The sequence below is a fragment of the Aplidium turbinatum genome, chromosome 18, assembly GCF_918807975.1.
Source record: "Aplidium turbinatum chromosome 18, kaAplTurb1.1, whole genome shotgun sequence".
NCBI classification, from domain to species: domain Eukaryota; kingdom Metazoa; phylum Chordata; class Ascidiacea; order Aplousobranchia; family Polyclinidae; genus Aplidium; species Aplidium turbinatum.
In genome coordinates this window covers 12,273,246-12,286,949 of record NC_137489.1, presented here as the reverse complement: position 1 = coordinate 12,286,949, position 13,704 = coordinate 12,273,246, and positions in this window count along the sequence as shown.

The window sequence follows — 13,704 nt, the reverse complement described above, 5'->3', positions numbered from 1 at the left end:
GCGCATTTTATGGAACTGTTGTTGAACGTTTATTGCCTGGTTCATTGTAAGATATTAAACGACATTTTAAAGGCCATGCTCACACTTTCACTAAAAAAATATTTTTTTACGAACATACGTTTTATATTGATACAACACTTGTAGACGTTGCTGATTACTAACCGAGTTTAGCTCGTTTGTTACTTGAAACAAATCAAAACGAATGTCTAAAAGTGCTCCACTCCAACTCCACCCACACTCCAACGCTGTTCGTTCAGGAGCAACTCATGAGTGAACGAATTCACAGACCCCTCCATTTCTCACTCTGTCAAACTCAGTGACTGGGTCTGTGTCAGTGGTTCAAGGTCTCTACACAGTGCAGCCTACTGTTTTCATATTTCCTGCAAATAATTTAACAACTTCGTTAAGGCTGACTATTCCTTGTTGAAAAAAGTTAAGGCTTGACGTGGAGGTCGTGCCTGATTTGTCACATTTTGCAGATTTTGTGATCATTGCTGTCTGACTGAAACTGTCTAAAAATTAGGTCTTTTTTTCACTTTTTGCTGACTTTTAAAAATGTAAAATCATTTGTTGTCTTAAGGAAGCACTAGAAATGAGAAAAAATAAGACGTTCAGTCAATCTGTTTTTTTTTTGTTTTTTTTTTGGTAACTTTTGCTGCGTAGGCCTATACTGTAAAGGTAAAGGTGAGTCCCATTCTTGATCCAAGCATCCGGGGATGAGAAGATAAGGTTCTCATTATACTAAGCCTTCGGTACTAACGAGAGTAGGGTGGCCAGTTCCTTTCTCTCGGCCGCCTTTACTTCAGCAATTACGCCCACACAATTTATTACACCTTAGGTAGAGGTGAGCGGTGATTTTCAACAACCAGCTTAAGCCGGGAGTCGAACCAGGATTGCATGATTGGAAAGCGAGTGCCTTATCTGCTGCGCCATCCCACCGCCTATTCTGTAATCAGTGCCGGTCTTTGGGGTGTGCAAACCGTGCGATTGCACAGGGCCCGCAATTACTTAGAAAATGCAGAAAACATAGAGACTTAGCTTTATTTCCGAAAAATGCCGAAGAAAACATATGATCTTATCTTTTTGCTATAGCCTACCACCGGACAGCACCATTTTACAGTAATATTCATACCCAAATTTTTGTTAAACATGCTCTCAGAATGCACCAAAATCAACGTAATTTTTCAAAATTTTCTGGGGGAGCCCCCCCCCCAGACCTCCCGCCGCTAGGTGCCGCCTTTCGCCCGCCGGCCATCAAACCCCTTCCCCTTTCAAAATACCTAGCTAAGCTACTGAATTGGATGATTTGGATAATTATCATTGGGTTCCGCAAAGCATATTCCGCACAGGGTCCGAAATACCCTAAGACCTGCACTGCTGTAATGATCTAAAAACATGCAAAAGCTTCTTCAAGCGTAAAATTCTACTTGCTGGCGATACGTGTCCTCTTTTTAGGCGATGAAAATATGGTAGGCCTAACATAAGGGTATTTCCCGCGATAGAAAGTAGAGTTTCTAATCCTGTACAAAACGTTTGTTTTACCAAGACTTTTTTTTAAAAGAAAAAAAAAACTCTTTCGACGTTAGTTCATTTTAATTTTATAAAAGCTTGAAAAGTCGGTTTCCTGAAAGTCTAACTCTGGTCTATCAAACGCTCCTTGCGAAACAAATTAACCTAAGGCCAATTTCGAATTTTAAAAGAAAAAGAGATGTTTATTATCGAAGTAGCTGCGCTTGGGTAGTGCAGATGAATGTAGGCCTATGGAGTGAGTTTACCTGCGAATAGGCTACTGACGGAATAGGCAAATGCAATGCAATAATATAAACGAGACCTGTGGTTTTAGCGGCATTGGCTTTTAGCAGGATGTGTAAGCCAATGTTCAACCTCATTTTTTTAAGTAAGGCGTCATATTGTGAAGAAAGGGGCGTTCTTCCCGGCTATCAGCACAAGGCTGAGCACTCACTAGTACAATTCTTGCTACAAATCGGCTGCCGAGAAACAAGGCGTCATAATGTTAATCAATGCTTAATTATAGAAGGCATGTAGGCGTTAGCAGCATAGTAGCACTGGCAGTTTGCCATGACTGATTACAGTGAGATATTGGTTACAAAAAAAAGAAAAAAAAGAATGAGAAAGTGTTTGTAGAAGTAGCAAAAATTTTATTAAGATATAATATCAAAACTCACCAAGCGTGACGTGACAGTTTTGAAATTAATTTCATGTAGGCTAGTGCCCCAGTATTGGCAATAGCTAACTCGTTAAACAACTATTTCCCGCATTCCCTAGTCAGGTATATGATCGCAATAAATTCTTCCCATTGTCTCAGCTAAATTTTCTTGTGGATATAGAAATAGACAGAGCAATGTTTTTTCAATAAACTAATCGAGAGTAACGATCTAAAGCAGTGGTGCTCAACCAGGGGGTCCCTGAAGCGTTTTCAAGGGGTCCGTAAAAGTTTCAGAATTTGTAGCATGATTAATAATTTACGGCATGTAAAAGTTGTTTGTGCTTCATTTGTGCATTATACAGAGATTTTCAAACTGCGCGTCCCGACGCCTTGGTACGTCCTTTAAAATTTCAAAAGGCGTCACACAAATCAAAAAATGTAAAGAGTTAAATTTTTTAATAAGGTTACCGTATATGCATGTTCAACTGGATTGTTTTGAGACAGCAGATTGCTGATCAATGCTGAATGTAGAGATGCAAACGTTAGTCAACAGTGACAGTCTACTAACATTCACAGTTTTGCCATGACTGTGAGACTGTGATTGCAATGAAGTGTTGATTACAACTGAAAAAAGTGAGAAATTCTTTGTTAGTAAAGGTCACAAAATTTTATTAATTATCGATAAAAATTGTTAGATTTTTTAACTAAGGCCATTTTTCATTTTTTTAAATTTAGTTTCACTTAGTTGTGATCGAAATTGAAACAACAACTTTTACAAAATTGACAAGACCAAACACTTCTATTTTCTGATGAAGTTTTGAGGCGCGATGCGGAGAACAAAGCACAATAATTTTAAAAAAGTTTTATGGTTCATCGTTTTGTATCAAGCGGGAGTCGAAGTCGGTTCTTTTTTTTTTCGACTCCAACTCCGTACACGCCAAAATCCTTCCGACTCCACAGCCCTGGTCAGCACTTCGGCGAATGCGTAGCAGTGACGATCGGTGAGGGAAAGCAAGGAAAGCAGTGCTTACCTGAGCGAAAACTATGCAAAGTAGGCTTTAATGACTGAATTCTAGGTTTAACTTCTTATTATTTTTATCATGTCTATTTTAACTTGAAAATTACTGTATTCGTGATTAGAATTACTCGTAACGCTTGTGAGTAGTCTAAATCCTCACCAAACCGCATGTCTTGCCTATGAATGCCAATTAACGCAAACGCTTCTGTCAGAAACAATCACTGAGGCTCTAGGTAAGCAACTATCAAAGTTGCTTACCCAGATTCAAAAATGTCAAAAAACGCCTTCGTTTTATCCAATCATCACTCGTTTTGCAAAACGTCACCAGCTGCTTAGCCAATCAGATGTGTTATGGTGAGACCAGGTGAGTCTTGCTTTCCCAGTGACGTCAATGCATACATTCGCTAGAGCGGCTAGACTAACTCGTCAGAATGGTGCTCGTCACGGTACACAGCACAAGCATCATAATGCCGAAATAATTGTTGCTGTTTTTTTATGTCTCCTCGCCATGTACTGTACTTTAGCCTACTAGCTTTCATAGTCATGCCTTTGCCCTTTATACAGCGTTGATGTAACGTTACTTCGCCAATGAACGTTCAGGTGCGGCTGCAATATTTAGTTTGTTAAGCTTCTATACGCAGGAGGCAAACTTATCCAGCTTTTTGTACAAATTGCTTGCGGTTGTAATGTTTAGGCCTAAGTGTTAGTTTTCGTAGTGTAGGCCTAACTGAATATCTCAGAATGAACATTCATGACGAATTATGAATGGTTTCATGACGAATTAAATATTTAGACAACTATTATTCCATGTCTAACACTGGATTTTGGTCCTGCAACGTTAAAATTAAGATTGTTCATGACTTCTAAACATTAAATGGATGTATGATCACGACATAGGCGAAGCACAATTTGACAGATTTTTATGTTTGATTTGTTTTGAAAATGCTCTCAGAGCGCACCAAATTGGAAGTGTTTTTCAAAAACTTCTGGGGGAGGCCCCCCAGACCCCCCGCTGAAAGTGTTGTCTTCGGCAACACGCCTTCGGGCTTTGCCCGACGGTTACGCCCTTCGTGCCTAGGCCTACTACCTTGCTGCAGCATATTTACAAGTTGCTTTCCCAACGGTTTAAGCCACCGCACGTCACTGATGCGTAGTGTATCTGGTGGTAACTCGAATATATCGTCCTTGGCTACATCTGTTTCGTCATGCTTCAAGGTAACTTTAAGTAGACAGTTTTGTCATTCTGTCGCCTATTTTGTTTATGCCTTGTCTTTGTTTTGCAGGCAATTTATTAAAGCTTGTTCAAACAATATTTGATTCATACAACAAACAATTTTAACAGTTGTGCCAAAAAAAAGCTCCACCAACCACGTTCATACCGAGGATCATGGAAGAATATGATGGAATACGCATTGGACTGGGCTTCCTTAAATTTTTTTTATTGTTAGGAGGATCTTTGTTTCATCCACATTGTGGTAACCACATTGGAAGTTTCTCACTGTCTGTGAATGTTTTAACTATAATTATATTTTTCTTTCATTTGTGTGAAAGATCAAATTACAATGAACTTGGCCAGTGGGAAGTTTTACTTCATTTGTGCACTCTTTTCGGTGGATCTCCAGCCATTGCTTTCTGTCTTTGCCTTTGCAGCTCTAAAGAAAGACAAGATCAAAGTTTTGTATCTTTTTTGGCATGGCTTCTTTCATGCATTCTATGTTGCTGTTTTATGGCAGTTGGAGACGAAAAGTTGTGCAAGATGTGAACAGATAGGCATTTTTAGCAGGTTTAATGCTCTAAGAAAATATCAAGCTATTTGAAAGAGCAAAAAAAGCTGTGTTGCCGATTTCTGTATAAAGCTTTTGTGTGGTGTAAACCAGGGCTTCTCAAACTATGGGTCGCGACCCCAAATGGGGTCGCGTAATGAAATTTTGGGGTCGTAATGAACTTCTAGTGCCGGTGGGTTGTAGTCTTGCCATGATGTCAATTGACCGCAACCGTCGGTGCGAACTGTCGAACGATAAAATATAATCAATCGTAACAATTGATGCATTGTTACGCTATCATTGCTGTAACGTGCTGACTAAAAGTAACCTTACTGCTCGCATTATGATTTCAGAGTAGCTTATCAACTAGTTTCTGAAGGAACCAGTTACAAGATTAATTGACTATGGATCAGTGGTTAGGTTCCGTAGATTCATGCGGTAACAATTGCAAGCACAAAGAAAACAATTGAAAAGTCAGAAAGAAAAAGAAAATATAATGATCAAAATGATCCGTTTTAATGTCATTAACGTGGATGTCCCCATAATGCAACAAAACTTTAGTTGCAACAAAACTGTTGGTGTTTTATTTAAATCCAAGATGTTGAAACTTGACTTTAATCCGATCATATATTTAAATGAAAAACGTATCTGCTTTGAGACCTAGTGAAATATTTAGGAGTAATAATTAACGACTTGCTATCCGATGATGAAGACACGAAACGACAATTACGGTCGTTGTATTGTGCTGGAAACATGTTAAAAACAAGGTTTTCCAAATGTTCCATTGCTGTTATTGATATTGATACATTTATTGATACAGTTATAATGTCTGATGCTGCAATGTAAGATGACTGATGACAGGCAGCACCTTGACTGGTTAACCGCAAGGTTGTTCGGTGCTGCCAGACCTTTCTATTGCCATATTTTGATTTGTATGTAATTGTGTTTCTTTATATCGAGTCGTATTAGAAAGGCAAATAAAAACAATATCTCTCTCTCTCTCTCTCTCTCTCTCTCTGTTAAAAATGTGTTGTTTCGTTCCTATTGTATTCCTTTTTATGCCTGTCAACTATGGTGCAACTATCTTTCATCCAATAGTAATCGCTTACGTGTTGGATACAATAATTGTTGCAGAATGTTGTTTAATCTGCGGAGACGACGCAGCATCACCTCTGCATTCGTTGATAACAATACCACAACTTTTCAAGCTCTCATTCGTAAAAATTATACCAGTTTGTAACACGATGTAACTTGTTTTCCAATCAATGAATTAATGAAATAATGCCAACAGACTGTTACTATCAATCTTTGTATGTGGTACAATGCAACTCAGCTCTCCACAACTTTTCAAGCTCTCATTCGTAAAAATTATACCAGTTTGTAACACGATGTAACTTGTTTTCCAATCAATGAATTTATGAAATAATGCCAACAGACTGTTACTATCAATCTTTGTATGTGGTACAATGCAACTCAGCTCTCCACAACTTTGCAAGCTCTCATTCGTAAAAATTATACCAGTTTGTAACACGATGTAACTTGTTTTCCAATCAATGAATTTATGAAATAATGCCAACAGACTGTTACTATCAATCTTTGTATGTGGTACAATGCAACTCAGCTCTTCGGAGTTGAGCATCTGCTTTGTTTCTACATTTTATGTTTAATTGTAAAATGGACCATATTGAGTCTGATGTAAATAAATAAATAAATAAATGGGGTCGCATAGAAATATATTTTTCAAAATGGGGTCGCAGAGCAAAAAAGTTTGAGAAGCCCTGGTGTAAACTCTTGTAGCCTACATAAACGTTTTCTTTTAGCTTTCATACTGTATGATGCAACTTCTCATAAAATTTTGAAATGTTTCGTATTTCTGATGTCGAAGCTTCGTGATGTTTGCATTTAGCCGTTGCTTTCAGTTTTGTTACGAATTGAACAACTTTTATTATTATCGTGTATTTCAGGGGTGTTTGAAGTCCGGCTAGCGGGCCAAATACGACCGTGAGACGTTTTTGTATGGCCGCGCCTATTGTTGCACAATGTGTTATTTTTGGCCTGTGAACACACAGAAATCATACAAATTCAACTTGCATTTGTTACAAAGTTAATGAAGATAGTATCCAGTCGAGATTTCGCCGCAAATGTAAAGGACTAATTGCTACTCACTTCTTTCTGCTTGAACCCTAATGAGGCTCCAACTCTCCTGCATCCAATCAAGCTTCTCTGCGAAACTGCCAGCTGGATGAAAAGAAATTTCTAGAAATACGAAAGTAATGTTGAGCTTGTTCGGTTCAACAGATTTGTGTGAGCATATAGGCCGGCTGCATAGCCGAGTGGTGAGAGCCCTGGTGCGACGTTCGATAGGGCGCCGGTTCAACACCACTCAAGAGCATGTGGCCGTGTCTTTGGCAAGACGCTTAATGACATGCCGTCAATTGCGGAGTGGCGCACCTTCGACTGTAGCGCTTGATTTCTCTCATAATTATGAACAGTAACCTACACTGCTCCACAGAGAAATGCCTATGGCTCTTCTTCGGGCTATGGCAAGCTGAACTGAACTGTGTGCGCATACGTTCTCGGGTAGGCTTATGAACTTGCACAGCAACCGCTTGAGATAAGATCAAAGCTGAGTGACTCCTGTCTTCGTGATGTGTTACGCTTGTCTATCACTAACCTCGAACCAGACCTGACCTGGGAAGAGAAATCAAGACGTGAGTTTCATCCTTCATATTAATACAGCTGCATTTTGCAAAGTTTCTTGATGTGTTAATTTTTGATAGAAAAGCAGATAACTTATACAGCCTAACTTATCCTATTCCGTGATATGTAAAGGCTACAACAAAATACTTAAACTTGCATATTTGTATTCCTGCATATTAACCTTGCTTTGTTGTATGAAAACGACATTAAATAATACAATATTGCTGTATATGCATCTTTCTTTACGCAAAACAACATCACCAGAGGCTGTTGAGTGTTGGCCCTCGGGCACTTACGCATTATAAATCTGGCCAACCTGGTAAAAAGTTTGGACATTCCTGGTGTATTTGCATCAAACCGAATAGTCTTTTCGAACCAAAAAAATTAACAAAAATAAAGACGTACGGTATGAAGACAAACAGCAAATAGAACGTCGGAGCAAATAGAGCTTCTCTGTGGGCTGAACGAATTGCGTTCGTAGCCTACAACAAGGAGGACTCCTTCAAACCCGGCGTGGATTGCGATTCAAGACGCCCTCAACGTTAATCCTGGAAAGGAGACCACATTGCTCAACAAACAAATAGAAACGGCACAAAATTAGCCTGAATATAATTCAACAAAATGACTGGTAGATTTACCGCATCGCTATGGAAGCTCATTTTCGTTTATTGTATACTTTAAGCATGAGGGTAACAAGATACCACAAGTAAATAATAACCCACAATCCATTTTAAACTTGCAGTTAATTATAGAAGTTAATTGTAGCGAAAAGCGAACACATTTTAGTTAATCTATAGACTTCAGGAACAGCTTCAGAAGACCAACACATGTTAAATGAACGCTTATTGCAGGACTTCTTTAACCAACAAACAACGACCCGCACTTGCTGTTGTTTCTCTGGGCAAGAAACTTTACGATAATTGCCTCTACCCAGTGATCGATTTCGAGTAATGAGTAGTACCAAATTTAAGTCATAAGTAGAGTAGACAACCGGAAACAGACATTGCCGTCGGCTGCAGCGTGGGTCAGGTGTACGTCGGAAGGCGTACACCGGTGCATAGCGCTCAAGTCCGCTTTCCGCGCAATGCAGGATAAAGATAATAAAACAAAAACAAAACAAAAAATCATGCATGCAAAGATATGAATACAGTAGGTCAGCATTTCCCGAAGCGCTGTAGAGAAACGGAAAGCTTAAGTTTGTGCTGTGTGTTTTAATAATTTGAAATTATTACAATATTAAAGTATCAAGTGACGCTTCCTTAAAGACGCACAGTGCAAAGCACGACAAAATCTACAAAGTGCTATAAATTAAGTTCAACTGAAGCTTAAGCGCGGAGTCCAATAATTTACAGTTAATAGCCTCAAATACTTGAAATGCGTTAATTGAAGAGCTGTGTAGTTCGAGTGTCAAACTTTCGGATATTTAAATACGCTTTAACATTTCTCCCTAACGCAAATGTGAACACTAAATTCCCTGACATGCCCGGGAAAATCCTGATCCTGGCATATGCCATGGTAACCCTAGCCTAGAACAAAATGTTATTATAAAGGATAAGGTCCTAAGTCGAAAAAGTGACTGCAGATGGCGACAGCATATTGTGAGTGATCTGTGTGAACCTAAGCAAAGGTAGCCTAGCCCTATAGCCCATGTTAGCTCCGGACAGAAATGCAGAGGCTTCACATTGATATTAACTACCAACTCTTGTTTGGTCTTTTTCTTCTTATAAAAGGCTGTTTTTATATTTCGCTGAGCTTGATATTTCGTTAATAAACGTAACTTCGAAAATGGGTTGGTAAAAAATCACCACCATATTGTGCCATCTGTTGTCACGTGTTGGGCTATGTGTCACGTGATTAATAGATATACCTTCCGCCCGAGAGACTCAAAAACGACAAGGTGTCCGGACGTAGTTGTCATAGCCGAGTTTGTTTTTTACGGTTGGACAGTTTGTGGCAGATCGCACAATCACCGAAACATCAAGGCGAGTCGGTGTCACGCAAGATTTGGCAAGATCAAGGCCCAGGCCTGTGTTTGTTAGGGGGCCCAAAATTGTGGTTTTATAGTTTACGCGCAAATAAAAGTTGTTATTCTTTAGTCCTAGGGGGCCCGTAATCTAGCAAAAAGGCCTAGAAAGGTAATCGAGTGCTTTGCGACCCCTGACGTAGTCGCCATTTCTGAGCATATTTTTTACAGTTGAACAGTTTGTGGCAGACCGAACAATAACCAAAGCATCAAGGCGCATCGGTGTCACGCAAGATCAGGCAGCACCGCATAGTTTACCAGCAAGCGTCGATGCTTCCCCACAACTGTTTTTTAGATCCATTACTGCCTTTGTTGACACCCCGTGCAGCGCTTGGTGTCTTCAATTTTTTATTGTTTATTATCATCGTCTTTTTACATAAAGATATCAGACTATCACTGTTTGTAACAAAGCTTTTTTATTGAAAACACAGTGAAATTCTTCACAAAGAATTTTAGTTAACCTACAACATGATTGCGAGTGAAACTAACAAGAAAGTTTTGCAAAAGTCAGGAAAATCTTTGCATATTTTTCTTACTTCTTTGGAAGGTTAACTGGGCACGTCACCAAGCGTCCACCCTAGATCCACCAATGAAAAATTAAAGCTTGATTGTTAATGAAAAAATACAGGTCAAAAAGCACAACTTTTGTTATCAAAAAATATGAATAATACCGAGACGCGAGACTTGTACATTTCTTTCCTTATTCATTTGCATCAGACCGTTAGGTCTATATTTACAACACCCAATATAGAGCGTTGAAAAGTTTATTGCCATATCCCTAAGTGCAAAGTTGTTTTGGCAATACTGACTCGAGAAACCGTAAAGCGATTTTTTTTGACAAGGAGTTATTGTAAAATCAACTCCATCATGGACTAGAGCAGTGTTTCTCAAACTTTTTCGGCCAAACGCCCCCTTTATTAACTGGCGAAATTTTACAGCCCCCCAAAAAAACGATTAATCACGAAAAGCAAATATATATTTGCAAGCATGAAAACAGTATACTGGTAGTAGTAGTTACGTCATAATGGAACTCACCAGATTTCGTGATTTACTGAAAAATTACTGAATTTAAACTTTAAATAGATAGCGTTTGTAAACAAAACGGTTGGACAATCAAATACGACGATGATATAAGAGCAATTGTTTGGCTATAGTGCGAGCATGTAGAGTAGATTATCCAGACAATGATGTGACGAAATCGTTACGCTGGTTGGTAGATGGGTTAAACCAGAATGTCCCATAATAATCAAAACGCCCCCCTCAAGCAGAGGTAATCATACCGCCCCCCTGCAAAATCAAAACGCCCCCGTTAAGAACCACTGGACTAGAGTGAGCTATGATGATTCAAACAATTTTGGTATTTCCCGCAATGAAAAGTAGAGTTTTTAACACGCGATTGCTAAAGATAGAATTTTGCAAAAAACTTTTTTCTTTGAGGAATGCGTTTTCACGGTTCATTCTTTAAAAACTTGAAATGTCGGTTGTTGTCTATTTGTCTAGCCTACCAAACTTTTCCCGCCAGCAAGGTGAGTTCAGTATCAAAGAAACTGCGTTTATGTTGTGTGATGTAAGTAGCGCCTACTGTATGCGAAATGAGTTCACCAATGACAGGCAAAGTTAGAGAAATAACATAAACAAGACTTATTCATTCAGAAGACGCAATTCTTCCCCTAAAACATAGGAAAGTAATATTATCACCGTTTATGAAGTTTCATTTTCTAGCATATGCTATTGCTAGCAATAGTGAATAGTATGTTTTAAGGTAGGCTATGTCGCTCCCTTATTACCTATAAATGGTGTTACCAGTGCGATATTAGGTGCCAGTGACCTTTTCAAGAAGCCCAGGGTCTTACAAAAATCACCGCCTATTCTTTGGAATGATAAAGCTTTGGTAGAGAGTTTGCTTTGTTGAACCATAGAGAAATAAAACAAAGTAACTTCAGCAGGTTTAACATGATGTATTACATACACAAATAGGCTATAACCTAATTAGAAATAAACTCTAACGTTTTCGACAAGTACGTGTGTCCTCATCAGGAATTACATATCTGCAATATACATAAAATGAAAATTGCAAGGTAAATTTGACTTTGCACTGTAACTGTATACTAACGACACTCCAGACTGAAAAGCACAAACTGATCTGTTTTAAAATGCTGCAAGAACTAAATATGAGTGGGCCCCTAGTTTGAGGTAGACCCCCAGTCGGGGGTTTGAAAAGCAATAAATACGGCCTTGCATGATTGAATTAGCTGCTGATTATCGAGCTTCTGTAGTATTTTTTTCTATTTTAAACAGTCGAAAAATATTAGACAGACTAAAATGAGTGGGCCTCTAAGTAGCCGTGGGCCCTCCTGGCCGGGGGGTACGGGGGCGGTTAACACGGCCCTGGCTGTCGGCCTATATTCGTACGAAAATTTAAGGAAGTCCATGAAATGACATTACTGGAATCAAATTCTCAGCAATAGAATGGGAAGAGGAGGTTTGACCGTTTAACAAGTACCTTCTGAGCCCAACCAGCAAGCCCAATTGGGGCCCAGTGAAGATTTAAGTGGGTATACCGTGTGGGTTGTTTATGAGTTACAAATGTGTTAACACAAATTCAATTTTTATGTTTTTTTTAATTACTTGCCCTAAAACGAGCTCTACCTCTTAATTTCAACTTCTTATTATTTTTGTTTAGTTTGAAAACGAAAGCAGGAAATATGAGCACTAATGTGGGTGAATCTAGGTAGCCCAGTTGTAAAATTATCCAAACAAGGGTGGTAGGTGGGTTGCCTAATATTAAAAAAAATGTTTTTACAAAACAAATTTTTATTGGCGGTATAAAAACAACTTTGTCAATGTTGTTTTTATACAGCCAATAATTATTGCAAGAGTTAATGTGAGATCCCATGTGGGTTCAGTATGGGCAGCCCATTTGCACAACAACATTTTACAAACTTTAGGCTGAGTTGAAGTTTCCACATTAGTTCAGAATATTAGTAATTTAAATTAATGCACCATTTGTAATAATGGCAACACAAACACAGGTTAATTATTTTAACGCATTTTCTTCCTTCACCTTCCCTTCAACCACAAAGAAAAGCTGCTTTTATTACCCCTGAACTCGAAGTTTTTTGGCGTGAGATTCAGTGGCGCATCGCATCCGTCTATGATCCACATTACAAAGGACATCAATTCGACTCCGCTAGGGAACTTTTTTTCAAACTGGGATGCTCAGTGCTCAGTTGGGTAGAAATTTGAGCACGCGGACAATGTAATTAGAACCCTGTCGAGCAGCCCAGTTGGGGCCCTACATACTGCCCGTTTGGTGCCCAGATAGGCCCTAGTTTTCACACCTGGCTGGAAACCTACGGCCAATATAAAATGACAAATTGTAGCTTTGTCACACTTGCCGAATTTTTACACTACACTTTACAAAAAATTATAAAACTGAATTTGTGACTTGATTAAAGTTTTGTAGGCTACTTAAATATGGTAAGGCTAAACTAAAAATAAAAGTTTCTTTCACACGAAAAGTGCTAGGCTACTTGATGACTGGTAGCATACAGCAGGGGTCCGCAAATACTTGTTGGCGCGAACCTGAAAAACAACACTGCTAATTCTTCGCCCCGGCCAGGAGGGCCCACGGCTACTTAGAGGCCCACTCATTTTAGTCTGTTTAATATTTTTCGACTGTTTAAAATAGAAAAAAATACTACAGAAGCTCGATAATCAGCAGCTAATTCAATCATGCAAGGCCGTATTTATTGCTTTTCAAACCCCCCCTGGGGGTCTACCTCAAACTAGGGGCCCACTCATATTTAGTTCGAGCAGCGTTTTTCGGCTTGTAATTTTACAGTTTTTTTTTCCATTTTTGTAAAAAAATTTCGCTCGCTCAACCACATTTCGTTCATCTTGGAGACATTAGGCAAGCATAGTTAGGGATTAAGGGAGTGAAAAGTTTTTTGTGTCTAAACAAAAACTAACAAAATAATCCAATACTTCAAAGTAAACACTGCTCACTCAAATAGCCTAGTTAATTAATAAT